The 10230-nt window shown below is 42.4% G+C and overlaps 1 protein-coding gene across 3 annotated transcripts in view; it reads right to left on the reverse strand.

Annotated features, from left to right (window-relative positions):
* LOC112255162 (nck-associated protein 5) overlaps positions 1-8730 on the reverse strand; it is a 175752-nt gene extending 167022 nt beyond the window's left edge. The window contains exon 1 of one of the 3 annotated variants that reach the window (XR_006083685.1): positions 8527-8726. The gene's annotated coding sequence lies outside the window, so the exon portion shown is untranslated. Of the gene's footprint in view, positions 1-8526 lie in introns of all 3 variants that reach the window. The other 2 variants (XM_042323988.1, XM_042323992.1) reach the window with 2 other exon arrangements.
* Between the last annotated feature and the right edge of the window lie 1500 nt (positions 8731-10230).

Below are 10230 nucleotides of genomic sequence, written 5' to 3' on the forward strand. Positions count from 1 at the left end.
GTTGCATCAGGGATACACCTCCAGCACACAAGCAGAGAAACTGTCTCTGCTACATGGAAACATACACGAGAGCCAAAGTGCTGGAGTTCTGAGCCAAAACAACAAAAACGGTGTTGCTGCGCAAATACTTTTGGACCTCACTGTATTTCTTAACAGACAGTACCAGATGTTCTGTAAACACCAGCCATGAGAGGCTGTGAGGAAGACAACATCAGGGGCTACAGAATCACACCATTTCACAGATAAACGATCAGTGTACCGCCAGTCTGACGTCAATCACCATCAACAGATATCAGTTTAATACGTCAAATACAGCATCAAGCCTAGTGATCATCAACCCGTGACACAAATGAGTGTCACAAATACAACACTTAAAATCACGTGTATTACAGACAGTGAAAACATATAAATATGTATTGTGTTCATTGTGTTAATTACACCTAACGGAATATAAACTTTATTTGTCTTAAATATTCCCCAATCATACAATGTGATTTTCTGTTTTTGTTTTCTCATTTTGTCTGTCATAGTTGAAGTGTACATATGATGAAAATTACAGGCCTCTCTCATCTTTTTAAGTGGGAGAACTTGCACAATTGGTGGCTGACTAAATACTTTTTTGCCCCACTGTATATGCCTTAATAAAACATTTGACACCAAATTTGATGTGCTCCTATGAACTTCCTGTTTACTGCTAATGGGACTTCTACAAAGAAATGCCCACCAATTTACACAGACTCGCCCATATCACGAACAATCACATTTACTCTACTCATACGCACATAATTATGTCGTGTTCTTCTATCCTCGTGGGGACCTACAATTCATTTACATTCAAAATCCTATTTTCTCTAACCCCTAACCATAACCCTAACCTTAACCCTTAACCCATAACGCTAACACAAACCCTAACTACTAACCTCTAACCCTAATTCTTACCCCTAAGTTTAAAATAGCGTTTGTCCTCATGGGGACGTGGGAAATGTCCCCACAAGGGATACTTTTCCTTGTTTTACTGTCCTTGTGGGGACTTTTGGGGATTTTAGGTCCCCACAAGGATGGAATCCAACCATATATGCTATACTTCCTTCTCAAAAGCTCTGTTGGTTAGTTTTTGATTTCGCTAGGTAGCTAGCTGACTTGAGTCTGTCTGACCAGCAAGCGTTACTATGTCTCTCTCTCAGGCTTCAACTGTGGCAAACCAAGCAAGGCCCAGCTGCATTCTTTAAGTGTCTGGGCCTGGCGTAGACCCCAGTCTCTCAGAAGGTTTAAAGTGTTTATCTTTCTCTCTCATTTAAAGGGAGACACATGACTCACAGCTTTACTGCCAACCAGATTTTTCTACTATCATGCTGATTGGAAACTACTGGTCTGGGCTATTATTCACAAACTCAAGAGAGCTGTTAGTTGTGCTGATCTAGGATCAGTTTAGAAGTGCTGATCTAGGGTCAGTTTAGCCTTTTAGATAATGATGAGCTTGATTTTATGGACAGCACTCCTACTCTTAGACTATTTCTGAATATGGGCCCAAAGGCTGTATGTCTCAAGTGTCTAAAACTAGGAGTGCTGATCTAGGATCAGGATTCTCCCTGTCCATATAACATTAATCAATATGATCCAAAATACAAAACAGATCCTAGATTAGCACTCCTACTCTTAGATAGAAGCCCTGGAGTCATATTCATTAAGTGTTATTAGTTCAAATTTTGACAGGGAGGGGATCCTAGATCAGCCCTCATGCTAGTAAGACTACAGAATTTCCAAATAAGGACCCTGGTCTGCTTTTCATTGGGGCTCCCCACAGAATGTCTGCTTCTTAACACTTTAAGCATTCCTCACCACAGACCCATAATAAAGTAGACAAGGGGCACACTGACAGAAACCATCAGACCGGGTCACGTCACCCACTGTTTGTCATCACAGTCGGCGAGCACAAATGCACCGATTCAGCCTCTCTAAATGCCTCTGTTGCATACCTTGTGGCCACAAATGCAATAATTTTTAGATAGATTCCACACTGTTTTCGCATTCCTCCTCTCGTAGCTCATTGCATTGCTGTGCTGTCGGCAAGAGATGTCGTGGAGACCCGTGACATTGGCTGTCAAAGCGAGGCTGGGATGTGGTCGACTCGGTTGAAGAAACATACGTTGGTGTTGACTCTTGGACTGTCACGCCCTGACCTTAGAGAGCCTTTTTATGTCTCTATTTGGTTTGGTCAGGGTGTGACTTGGGTGGGCATTCTATGTCCTTTATTTCTATGATTTGTGTTTCTATGTGTTGGCCGGGTATGGTTCTCAATCAGGGACAGCTGTCTATCGTTGTCTCTGATTGGGAATCATACTTAGGTAGCCCTTTTTCCCACCTTTCAGTGTGGGTATTTAACTTTGTTTGTGGCACTTAGCCCTGTTAAGCTTCACGGTTGTTTTGTTATTTGGATACACAATGGGTCTTATCTTAAGGCAGTGGTTCCCAAACTTTTTATAGTCCCATACACCTTCAAACATTCAACCTCCGGCTGCGTACCGCCTCTAGCACCAGGGTCAGCGCACTCTTAACTGTTGTTTTTTGCCATCATAGTAAGCCTGCTGCACACACACTATACAATACATTTACTAAACATAAGAATGAGTGTGAGTTTTTGTCACAACCCGGCTCGTGGGAAGTGACAAAGAGCTTTTATAGGACCAGGGCACAAATAATAATAAATTTTTTTGCTCTTTATTTAGCCATCTTACATTATAAAACCTTATTTGTTCATCAAAAATTGTGAATAACTCACCACAGGTTAATGAGAAGGGTGTGCTTTCAAGGATGTACATAACTTTCCTCACAGTCTGTGCCTGCAATTAGTTTTCATGCTAGTGAGGGATGAGAATCCACTCTCACATAAGTATGTGGTTGCAAAGTGCATCAGTGTCTTAACAGCACGATTTGCCAAGGCAGGATACTCTGAGCGCAGCCCAATCCAGAAATCTGCCAGTGGTTTCTGATTCAATTCAATTTTCACAGAACCGCTTGTTGCAATTTTGATGAGGCTCTCTTGTTCAGATATCGGTAAGTGGAGTGGAGGCAGGGAATGAAAGGGATAATGAATCCAGTTGTTTGTGTCATCCTTTTCGGTAAAGTATCTGCGTAATTGCATACCCAAATCACTCAGGTGCTTCGCTATATCACATTTGACATTGTCCGCAAGCTTGAGTTCATTTGCACACAAATAATCATACAATGATGGAAAAACCTGTGTGTTGTCCTTGTCAATGCAGACAGAGAAGAGCTCCAACTTCTGAATCATCGCCTCAAATTTGTCCAGCACATTGAATATAGTTGCGGAGAGTCCCTGTAATCCTAGATTCAGATCATTCAGGCGAGAAAAAACCTCACCCAGATAGGCCAGTCATGTAAGAAACTCGTCATCATGCAAGTGTTCGGACAAATGAAAATTATGGTCAGCAAAGAACACTTCAAGCTCGTCTATCAATTTAAAAACAATACTTTGCCCCTTGATAACCCGTGCCCTTCTGTATGTTGTAAAAGTGTTACATGGTCGCTGCACATATCTTTGCATAGTGCAGAAAATACACGAGAGTTCAGGGGCGTTGCTTTAACAAAGTTAACCATTTTCACTAGTGTCCAAAAGGTCTTTCAAGCTGTCAGGCATTCCTTTGGCAGCAAGAGCCTCTCGGTGGATGCTGAAGTGTACCCAAGTGGCGTCGGGAGCAACTGCTTGCACGTGGATTACCACTCCACTATGTCTCCCTGTCATGACTTTTGCGCCATCATAACAGATACCAACATGAGCAGCTGCTATGTTTGGCTACATACGGACCGTTAGTGGAATTCCCATGAGAGATTAACGGTTAATGTGATTGGATGTTAATTATTTGACTAGGCTACCTGTATTTGACATTGTGTTGTTATTTCGCTGAACACTAGATGGTTACATTTTATTTTTGGCAGTGAAACGAGGCTACTCAGGCGAGAAAAAAACCTCACCCAAACGTATAGCCCCATTGGAAAATATAAATGGACTGTTCGAAAATGTGAAGAATTTGTTTTTTAAATATACAAAATACAAAATGTGAATCACATTTTTATTTGGCGTACCCCCGACGGCATTGCATGCACCCCAGTTTGGGAATACTGCAATAAGGCAACTACATTGCCGGTCAGATGAGAGTGTATCCTACTCCTTGTGATATAAAATTGGAAAGCGTCAAATGCTACATACTGTCAAAAACATTTGTAGGCTATGATAAGCCTTCGTACATAAATCTAAGCAGAATAACCCAAGTATTAATCAATTGGCTCAAATGCTAGTACACAAACCCCTTGTGAAGAGGCACTTCAAGTTATGTATGGGGACAGAGCACTCCATTATCTTCGAACTGACATTTGAACATGCAAATTCAATCTATTCTATTCAATCTAATCTAATTCATTGAATACATGGTGGTATAAATCATTTTTGTGCAATCGAACACACTGACATTTATCAGTTTCGAAGTGGAAAGAGTATCTCTCTCCTCTCTCATCTCTCCTTCACTGTGGCTGGCTACATGGCCTGAGAGGCTACTGACAAGGTAATCATGCACAAAATATATGGCTTGACCCGTGGCTAGAACCCGTCCATTGGAGGGAAGACCTTAAACTGTTGGGGGTTAAGGGTCAGACCCTTTGAGGGGGACGGTAGAAACGATTGCCAAGGAGTAGAGGGGTGTAAAAATTCCTCCCTCTACTGAAGAGGAAGAAAGCTTTAAAGATCATTCCTCTTCTAACTTCTTCTCCGTTATATGCACTGATCTGAAAGAACTGACCAGGGGTTTGATCATTACTCCAAACAGTTGCAAAACGAAACGTGAAGACCAGCCTAATGACGAGATTCCACCCTATACTTTTTACCTGGGCCATTTTCAGCAAGCAAACCTTGTGGAACATTTCACATAGAAATACCATGAATATAGCTCTCGTGATTCCTTGTTCTATGTGCCAGAGGCATACTTGTTCTACATAATAGGTTTTTATTGTGTCCTGCTGAACATGGCCCTGTAGTTTTTTCCAATCAGTGCGGATGAAGGGAAGGAGCTGAGGACAGGATACATGACAAATATGTTTTCTTTAAATTATATCAAAGTCAGGCCTCCCGAGTGGCGCAGTGGTCTAAGGCATAGTAGTGCTAGCTGTGCCAGTAGAGATTCTGGGTTAGAGTCCAGGCTCTGTTGCAGCCGGCTGGTGACTGAGAGACCCACGGGGCGGCGCACAATTGGCCCTGCGTCGTCCGGGTTAGGGGAGGGTTTGGCCGGCAGGGATGTTCTTGTCCCATCGTGCACTAGCGACTCCTGTGGCTGGCCGGGCACAGTGCATGGTGACACAGACGCAAGGTGAACAGTGTTTCCTCTGACACATTGGTGCGGCTGGCTTCTGGGTTCAGTGAGCATTGTGTCAAGAAGCTGTGTGGCTTGGTTGGGTTGCATTTCGGAGGACGCATGGCTCTTGACCTTCGCCTCTCCCGAGTCTGTACGGGAGTTGCAGCGATGAGACAAGACTGTAACTACCAATTGGGGAGAAAAAGCATTTTTTTATAGTAATTATTTCAAAGTCACTCTATTTTTGTTATTGGCTGTACTACTTGACAATAGGTTGCCACTGCCAGACTTACCATTACTCCTCTTTGGCTGTACTAACGTAGTTTGGGGTTCTTTAGAAGGCGGATCGATGACTCTCTATGTTGACAACACTTTATGGAGACAGATTACTCTTTTACTTTTTGGATTTCTCTTTTACTCGTGAACAGACTACATTCACAGAAATATGTCACTTCAAGTACTTCCTGTTCTCAACATCTAACCAATCAGAACAGAGAAAAGTAGGTTGCTAGGTAGATCATCAATTCCTATTACAATTAAAATCTGATTCCTCATATTTTGGAACTACGCAACATTGACAAATAATAATAATAACATCTCTCACAACATAATTATACACTAGTGTTATGTGTTGAACAATGTTCCAAACAGAAGTGTTTCTCATAAGGTCTTTCATATCTAGTCTGCTTTGAGTCATATTGGCTAAGATAGGTAGAGGCCTGTGAGCCATAAAAAGCCTATTGCAAAGACTACAGAGACTATTGTAGAGAGTAATGTCAGCAGTTTCAAATCCAGAACATTCTAAACCTATTAAACGTGGAATGCAGGTTCTAGTCGAGAGAGACTCTCAAAAGAAGATGAGCCAAGTACTCAACATTAAGTGTGCCATAGTAGTTTTACTTATTTATGGATTTATCGTTATTAGCAAATGAATGTTGAGCTATCGCCCATTGTTTTAGAAGTGTACTTAGCAGTACATTGGCTGTACTTTGGCTGTAATTGCTCTCTAAGGAGGTTTTAAATAGGATAGAACATGTGTATCTGGCCTGTAGCTCCAGTGATTTTTCACCCTGCCCTTTCCAATAAGAGAGCAATGCCTCACATACAGTATCTAAAGTCAAAGACTGTTCTCTCAGCTACCGCACGGCAAGCAGTGCCGATGCACCAAATCTGGAACCAACAGGACCCTGGACAGCTTCTACCTCCAAGACTACTAAATATTTAACCAAATAGCTCCCCGGACTATCTGCATTGACCCTTTTTGCACTTTACTCTTTTGACTCTACTGTCAGTTATCAATCCTGTTGCCTAGTCACTTTATCCCTACCTATACGTACATATTTACTTCAATGACCTCGTACCCCTACACATGGACTCGGTACTGTTGCCCCGTGTATATAGCCAATTATCTTTACTCATTGTGTATTTATTCCTTGTGTTATTATTTTCTAGATTTTTTTCTCTCTGCATTGTTCGGAAGGGCTTACTGTTGTTACGAAGCATGTGACAAATACCGTTTGATATTATTTAATAACCCGTTTGGGACACTGGGGAGGAGCAATGTTGGACTTATTTGGTCAGAAACCCGTACAATTAGCCTGCCCTCATCGTTACATGGCATCATTGTCATAATGATGAAATATGCACTTTTCATTGCTTTCAGTGCGGACCAGCTTTCACCAGACATCCCTTCCTGTTTTCTTTGCACTGATGATTAGCGAGAGGTTGGAGCTGGTCCATGGGGTGAGCTATAGGCTACTACACTTTACTCTGCAGCAAATGCATACCAGAGTGTACCATACTGGAACAACCAAAGCTCTTCTCAAACACTCTCAGACAGATTGATGTTTGAAAGATATTTCCATTCTTCTGTCTGCCATAACGTATTACGTGATGGAATGGAATGGCAAATCCATATCTTGATACAATCATACACAATCCAATGTCTGGGATTCATGAAGATGAAGAGTTGACCAAAGTCTCGGCCAAAGTCATCGTTAGAGAATTCTCAGAGTGAAGATGCATTTCCCATCTATACCATTTAACCAGAACACTACCCTTTGCAATTCCCAGCTGCATCTGGGAGTTAAATCTGCTTGGCCATAAAGCAGTCAGTCCTACAGCTTCCATACCAACACTGAGATAAATATGACTTTTAATTATCCAGGCATCCGGTTAACGGTCAAAGCGTATGTGTTTTGTTCCTTATTAGAACAACTATGAAAACAAGCAAACTCAATGCTATAGAGTGTCCTATACATGTAAAACTGATTCGATAACATCATAAATGGAAGACATAATAAGGAAGGGGAATCTACTATCCAATACGAATCCAACCAAAAGCGCTAGCTGGAGCTAAAGCATGGCTCTATCTGAGACAGTGTAGCTCCCAGTGTAGTGAGATGACTTGGGGTTGTAGAGGCAGTCTGTGTCTACTGAAACGTGCTCAGTGTCGAGGCAGTCTCAAATGTGTGTCCCAAATGGCACCCTATTCCCTTTAAAATGCACTGCTTTTGACCAGGGATTTTATTTGAATCCCCATGAGCTGTTGCAAAAGCAGCAGCTACTCTTCCTGGGGTCCACACAAAGCATAAAACATGACATAATACAGAAAAATAATAGACAAGAACAGAACTACAAATAAATAAATAAATATATATAGAAATATACAAGCCTCTAGTTAAAAGTACTGCAATACAGGGGAGAGGGTTCCATTTGGGACATAGATTCTGTGTCTATTGAAATGTTTTTGCTCAGAGGAACACTAAGTGGATTCATGCATCGCCCCATGCTACAATGACATGTTGGAATGTCCAAGCCATGTTATTAGCAGTCCCACTGGGAATAAAGCAATGTCCCATTTCACATCAGCAGCTCGAGGAGAGGCCCTTTACATGACCATCAACATTCGTGAGCTACAAAGGGAATTTATAGATAAATAAATTGTCCACATCCTGAAACGTTAAGCTCACTGATTCTAGCAACTCTTGCTTCCCAGGAGATGAACAGAGATGCCGGTGAACCAAGGCACAAAATGTGGAATAAAAACATCACCGAGCTATACTACTCTGCCCTCCCTGATTTTTTTTTAGAGACAGTCCACTGTCATTTGGAGTGATAAGTCATGCATTTGTTTTTAGAAACTATATCAAAGTCAACTTACTTTAAAAAAAATGTTTTTATATCGCCTCTTTTGTCCAGTCTTCAGGTAAAATTCCTTTCTTCTTCCTGTCCCCAACCAGACTTGTCTATCCCCAGTGTGTGGATGGGTATGCAGTCCAGGCTAGTGTGGTTAGGAATTGTCAACTGTTCCTCCCAAGGCTGCCTGAGGTGAGGGGGGAGGAGGCCTAAACAAATGTGCCTGTGTTCACCCTCGATGTTTGTATGCAGCCAACACCACCACACCACAGCCGGGCTCCTAGCCAAGGCCCTACCTCCCCTTCCACAAATGGCAAATGGCAGACAAAAAAAACACACAAGTTCCCGCTACAAATACACACCCACTCCTTGTACTTTATCATTTCCTCAGAGTGCTAGACCAACACAAAGGAGGGCGGTTGTGGGGCGTGGCGTGATGAGAGGACCCCAGAAAGACTACGTTATGCCCCTGTGAATGGAGTAGGATAGGGTGGGTGCAGATGAAGGGTAGGGCAGGGTGGAGAGAGGGGTGTGTGTGTGTGTGTGTGTGTGTGTGTGTGCCCTGTGACTGAGCCTCGGTGCCCTGCGCCATTGTGCCATGTTTGCCCTGTGAGACTGGCAGCTGGGGCGAGGACAAGGCATTTCTGTCTGGTTTATTTTCCTATGAGGGCACTGGGACAGGGAGGGTGCGCCGGTGATGAGGGCCCATTCGGCTGGCATTGACATGTAAAGAGACTGTGTCAGTGACAGCTGAGGAGAGCAGGCCCTGTAATTAGCTGTGTGTGTACAGAGAGGATGTAGGATGGGCCGTTGCTTCCCCCTCTCCCCCTTTGACATTCAGCATCACTGATCATATTCTGAAAAACAGACAAACTGGGTATAGCAGACCTGGATTCAACTAGTGTTTGTTTTCTTTCAAATACTTTGAGCGTTTAATTGAGCCTATCTGAAATGGCAGGTACAGTAATACCATAATCAAGCAGTAAGGCATGAGGGGTGTGGTACAGTTGAAGTCGGAAGTTTCCATACACTTAGGTTGGAGTCATTAAAACTTGTTTTTCAACCACTCCACAAATGTCTTGTTAACAAACTATAGTTTTGGCAAGTCGGTTAGGACATCTATTTTGTGCATGACACAAGTAATTTTTCCAACAATTGTTTACAGACAGATTATTTAACTTATAATTCACTGTATCACAAATCTAGTAGGTCAGAGGTTTACATACACTATGTTGACTGTGCCATTTAACAGCTTGGAAAATTCCAGAAAATTATGTCATGGCGTTAGAATATTCTCATTAGGCTAATTGACCTCATTTGAGTCAATTGGAGGTGTACCTGTGGATGTATTTCAAGGCCTACTTTCAAACTCAGTGCCTCTTTGCGTGACATCATGGGAAAATCAAAAGAAATCAGGAAAAGACCTCAGAAAAAAATTGTATACCTCCATAAGTCAGGGTCATCCTTGGCAGCAATTTCCAAACGCCTGAAGGAACCACGTTCATCTGTACAAACATAAGTGCCCAAGTATAACCACCATGGGACCACGCAGCCGTCATACCGCTCAGGAAGGAGATGTGTTCTGTCTCCTAGAGATGAACGCACTTTGGTGCGAAAAGTGGAAATCAATCCCAGAACAACAGCAAAGGACCTTGTGAAGATGCTGGAGGAAACAGGTACAAAAGTATCTATATCCACAGTAAAACGAGTCCTATATCGACATAACCTG

The sequence above is a fragment of the Oncorhynchus tshawytscha genome, linkage group LG07, assembly GCF_018296145.1.
Source record: "Oncorhynchus tshawytscha isolate Ot180627B linkage group LG07, Otsh_v2.0, whole genome shotgun sequence".
Taxonomy (NCBI): domain Eukaryota; kingdom Metazoa; phylum Chordata; class Actinopteri; order Salmoniformes; family Salmonidae; genus Oncorhynchus; species Oncorhynchus tshawytscha.